Below are 5,637 nucleotides of genomic sequence, written 5' to 3' on the forward strand. Positions count from 1 at the left end.
TCCAGGACATGGAAGACCTTGGCGCTAGCTAGTCATGGAAGACTGGGGTGCAACTTCCACAACATGCCTCCCCAGAGACTTTCCTGCAGGGGCCAGCCATGGAAGAAGGGGGCACACAGGAATTTTGCTTGCTCCACAGGAATTTTGGGTACTTTGGAGGTCAGCATGGAAGAACTGGTGCAGTGTTTCTGGTCTGGCTCTCCAGGGCCATTGAAGGCATATGGATGTTAACTATGGAAATGGGGAGCACATTGTAGAAGTCCCAGTTTCCCAGAGCCTGTCTGCTCCAACATTGGCCAGTCATTGAGGACCTGGGCACAGTTCCCCAACTTGTCTAACCAGGACACAGCAGGCCCTGGAAAGACTAGCTGGGAAAGAGTTGTGTACTATTTCCCTGACCTGGCTTCCCTTTGCATGACTGGACCTGGGGAGGCCATCTCTGGAAGAAAAGAGCTCAGCATCCACAGTCTGGCTCCCCAGTGCATGACCAGCTGTGAGGAGGTCAGCTAGGAAATAATGGGGTGCAGCTTACCACGCCTGACACCTCAGGGCATGACCAACGTTGGGGAGGCCAACCCTGGTTGAGGAGTACACATTGTATATGACATGACATCCAGGGAATGGCATGACCAGGTGAGGCCACCCTTGATGAGGGGGGAGCAGAATTCTTGATCAGTCTCCCCAATGGTTGTTCTGCTGTGCCCTGGGGAAGCCAGTCATGGAGAAAGGGGCTCAGCTTCTAGGGACTGTCCTGTTCACAAGAGGATAACTGTTGAGGGGGCAAACTTCCTAGAAAGACTCTCCATGGAAGAGGGTGTGCAAATTCTCCAGGCTTACAGGCCCTGGAGAGGCCATTCATAGAAGACATGGTACTGGCCAGCCATGGGTGTACAGCTATCACATTATGACAACCCAGGGCATGACCATCCCAGAAGATGTCGTGCATGAGAAGACTCAGTTTCCCTGCCCTGGAACCCAGGGCCTGTCCTGTCCTGTGGAAGCAGCTGTGGATGAGGTGATGCAGCTTCCCAGGCATAGCTCCCTAGGAATTGTCTGGCTCTAGGGAGGCCAGCGTGGAAAGGGAATGAACAGCATTTCCAGCCTGGATTCCCAGGGCATGTATGGCTCTGTGAAGACCATCCATAGAAAAGGGTGACACATCTGCCCTGTTGCTGGCTTCCCAGAGCCTGGGCTGTCCTGAGAAAGTCATTCATGGAAGATGGGTGTGCATCTTCCATGCCTATTACGCAGGGAGTTGTCAGGCCAGGGGAGGCCAGCTGTGAAATAGAGGACAGAGCTTCCCAGCCTAGACCCCAGGGCATAACCAGACCCTGAGGAGTGCAGTAGGCACAGTGTAGCATCCCTGCCCCGTCCTCTCATGGCAGGGCCAATCCAGAGAAAGCCAGCTGTGGAAGAGGGTCCCAGTTTTAATGTCATGTCACTTCAGGGCATGGCAGGTTTCGGTGAGGTCTACTGTGGAACAGGCAGGTGCACTTTCTCTGGAAAGGGTCCCTAGGGTCTCTCTTGTCCTGGGAAAACAAAGCATGGAAAGGAGGGAACAATTACTAGAGCCCGGCTACCCAGAGCTTGGCCAACCCTGAGGAGCAAAGCCATGAAAGAGGAGGGCAACTTCCATGGCTTGTCAATTCCTGGGGAAGATAGATGTGGAGGAGTGGGTTTAGATTCCCTGAGCTGGTAGACTCAGTGGAGGCTAGTTGTGGAAGAGAGGAAAGAGGCCAACCATTTTGAGGGGGCACAAATTCCATGGCCTGGCACTCTAGGATCTATCCTGTCCTGGGGTGACGAATCAGGGTGGATCAGAGTACACCATCCCCAGAATGGGTCCCTGGGGCCTGGCCAGCCATGTAGAGGTCAGCTGAGGAAAATGTGGGCACAGCAAACCATGTCTGGCTCCCAAGGACCTTTCAGATCCTGTGGATGCTTGTCTTGGAAGAGGGGGTGAAACTTCCCCAGGCTAGAAACTCAGGACCTGTTCTTTCCTGGGTGGCTTGCGTGGTAACGGGTGGTACAGTTTCCCCAGGATGACTAATCAGGGACTGTCCAGACCTGCGGTAGCTAGCCATGAAAGATTGGGGAGCATCTTCCACTGCCTGGTTCTACATTTCTGTCTGATCCTGCAGAAGCCAGCTAAGAAAAAGTGGGCACAGGTTCCCTGGCCTGTCTTCAACAGATCTGTACAGCCCTGGAAAGGGAGCCTTGGAAGAGGTGGGCATAGCTTAGATGGCCTGTCACCCAATTACTCAGATGGCCCTGGTGAGGCCAGGAATGGAGGAGGGGCAAACAGCTTCCTTGAACTGGCCTCCCAGGGACTGTCCTGCCATGAGGAGGCCAACTGCAGTGAGGGTGCAAAGCTTCCATGGACTGGCTCCTGAGGGCCTGTCCAGTCCAGTGTATGGATCAGTCCAAAAGAGGGGCACAGCTTTCCCTCTCTGGATACCCAGAAAATGACAGAATTTTCACAATCCAGCCATGGAAGAGGGGATACTGGTTTTTCATGACCTGTTCTCAAGGGCATGACCAACCCTGGGAAGCCAGTTTTGTAAGAACTTATTTGGTACTTGGTCTCTCCAGGTCTGCAGAGGCCAGCTGTGGAAAAGGCAGTTTCAGCTATCCATCAAGCCCTGGCATATGGACAGAGTTTACCGGTCATGGAATCCCACTGCCTCACCTGTAATGTGGAGCCCAGCCTTTAAGAGGGTGGAGAAGATTCCCCAGCCTGGCTCCCCAAGGAGTGTCTGTCCCTGAAGTGACAAGCTGTGGAAGATAGGGTCACAGCTGTCCCAGTATGGCTCTGAAGGACCTGTAAGGTCCTGTATTAGTCAGCCATGAAAGACGGGAACACAGCACCCCTAGCCTGGCTCTCTATGGCCTGTCCGGCCCTGCAAAGACCAATATTGGAACCCAACCTGGTTCCCTAGGACATTGCAGGCCCTGGTGAGGCCTGCTGGGAAAGAGGATGTGGTGCACTTTCCCTGGTCTGGCAGGCTCTTGGGAAGACAGTCATGAAAGAGGGGGCACAGCTTCCACAGTCCGACTCCCCAGGCCATGGCTAGACACTGTACGGCCAGTTGTGGATGAGTGGGCACAGATTCCTCAGTCTAGAACCTGCGGGCCAGTACTGGGGATGCAAGTCGTAGAGAGAGTGTGAAGGTTCTCAAACATGGAAGGCCCTGAGGAGGCTAGACAGGGAAGACTGGTATGCTGGCAGACTTGTGGGGGCCAGCTGTGTAAGAGGAGGCAAATACACAGTTTATCTGACCTGGACCCCAGAACGTCACCTGTCATGTGGGGGCCAGCTGTGTAAGAGGAGGCAAATACACAGTTTATCTGACCTGGACTCCAGAACGTCACCTGTCATGTGGGGGCCAGCTGTGTAAGAGGAGGCAAATACACAGTTTATCTGACCTGGACTCCAGAACGTCACCTGTCATGTGGGGGCCAGCTGTGGAAGAATGGGGTGCAGCTTCTCCACACTTACTCCGTAGTACTTGGCATGCCCAGGATAGGCGAGCTGGAAAATAGGGGGCTACAGCTTACCTGGTCTGTCACCCCAGGACATTTCAGGCACTAGGGAGGCCAGCCATGGAAGAGAGGTGCACAGGTTCCCCAGCCTGGATGCCCAGGTCATTGCTGGGCCTGGGAAGACCAGACTTAGAAGAAAAGACAGGAGCTTCCCTGGCCTGCCTTTCCAGAACATTGCTGGCCCTTGTGAGGTCAGCCATTGCAAAGGGGTCACAGTTTCGCTGGCCTGGATGACATTTGGTAGACACTCCATGGAAGAGGGACCACTAGTTTCCCCAGATTGCAGGCCCTGAGGAGGCCATCCATGGAAGTGAGGCACAGCTTCCATATCCTGGCACACCAGGGCATGGCCAGCCCAGAGGAGTCCAGCTGTGGAGGAGCACGTGCAGCTTCCCTGGAGTGGCTCCCCAGGATCAGCCCAGTCCTCAGGAGATCACAGCTGAGGAAGAGGCAAGTTCAGATGTCCATCAAGTCTCCCAAGGGCCTGTCAGGCTCAGTGTAGGCCCACCATCGAACAGGGTAGCACAACATCACCTGTTTGGCTTCCCAAGGACTGTTGGGACCTGCCTAGACCAGATAAGGAAGAGGAGGGTGCAGCATTCCCTGCCTTGCTCCCTTGGACATGGCAGGATCCGAAGAGGCCAGTTACAGAAGACTGGGCACACCTTCCCCAGCCTGGAAGAAAAACGGGAGGTTAGTAATGGAAGAGGGTACACAGGCCAGATATGGAAACATGTCACCAGCTTCTCTGGCCTAGCTCCCCAGGGCATAGCCAGCCCTAGGGAGTCCAGTCATGGTTTGGGGTGGTCAGTATATCCAGCCAGGTTCCCCAGAGACCATAAGGTCCAGGGGAGTCCATTCATTAAGGAGGGGGGTACAGCTTCCCTGGCCTGGAAGACCCTGGAGAGGCTATCCTTGGAAGATGTGGATGGCACAGATCCCACAGCCTGGCTCGCCAGGACCTGTCTGTTCCTAAACAGGTCAGCCATGGGAGAGGGGAACAGTTCCTCTGGGCTGGATACCCAGGGCATGGCCAAGTTTGGGGATTCCTGCCATGGAAGAGGGGATGCAGCTTGCTCATTCAGGCTCCACAGGGCATGGACTGTCCTGTTGATGGCATCCTTGGAAAAGCAGGTGGCAGTTTCACCAGCCAGGCTAACCAGGACCTTTTCTGTTCTGATGAGGACAGCGATGGAAGACTGGGACTCGTCTTTTCTGTCTTTTGGCCTGAGAACTGTCCTGTTCAAGGAAGGCCAGCCTTGAAGAGGCAACACAGCTTTCCTTACTTCTCAGACCCTGTAGAACCTCTCCTTGGAAGAAAGGCTTCAAATTCCTTGAGCTTGAAGGTCCTAGAGAGACCATTTATGGAAGGAGGGTACAGGCTAGCCAAGAAATGGGGGCACAGCTTGCAAATTCTGGCACTCTAGACAAAGACTGGCCAAGGGGAGGCCAGTTGTGGATGAGAGGCAGCAGCTAACCTATCCTGTCAGCTCAGGGCCTGGACTGGTTTGTGAAGGGCAGTTGTGGAGAACGGGGATGCAGCTTCCCTGAACTGACTCTCCAGCGCCTGTTTGTCCCTGTGTAAGAGAGACACAGTATCCATGACCTTGATTTCCAGTTCCTGTCCAGCCCTGAGGAGGTCAGCCATGGAAATGGGGGTGCAACTTCCTTGGACATCCACCGCTGTCTGAACCTGCAGAAGCCAGGAATAGGGGAGTGCCACATCCCAGGTCTGGCTCCCCAGGACCTGTATGGCCCTCTAGAGGCCACTTGTCGAACAGGCAAACAAATCTACTTTTTCCTGGGTCATCAGGGCCTGTGTAAAAATATGAAGGCAAAATGAGGAAGAGTGGATGCAGGCTTGCAGGGACTTTCTGTGCCTTGGAAGACACACGTGGAATACAGGAATACAGACACCCACATTGGAGCACTTGACTGAGCTCCCAAGGTCCAAATGAGGAAAATTTCTAAATTTTATAAAATATTTCTGACAGATTGTCACTTGAAAGCCAATGTAATAACATCATAATAACATCATTTTTAAAGGTGTCTTATATCTTTAATCTTTCAAAATAATGTACAACAGGTTAATAG

Source organism: Microtus ochrogaster, unplaced genomic scaffold, assembly GCF_000317375.1.
Source record: "Microtus ochrogaster isolate Prairie Vole_2 unplaced genomic scaffold, MicOch1.0 UNK21, whole genome shotgun sequence".
In the NCBI taxonomy this organism is placed as follows: Eukaryota; Metazoa; Chordata; class Mammalia; order Rodentia; family Cricetidae; genus Microtus; species Microtus ochrogaster.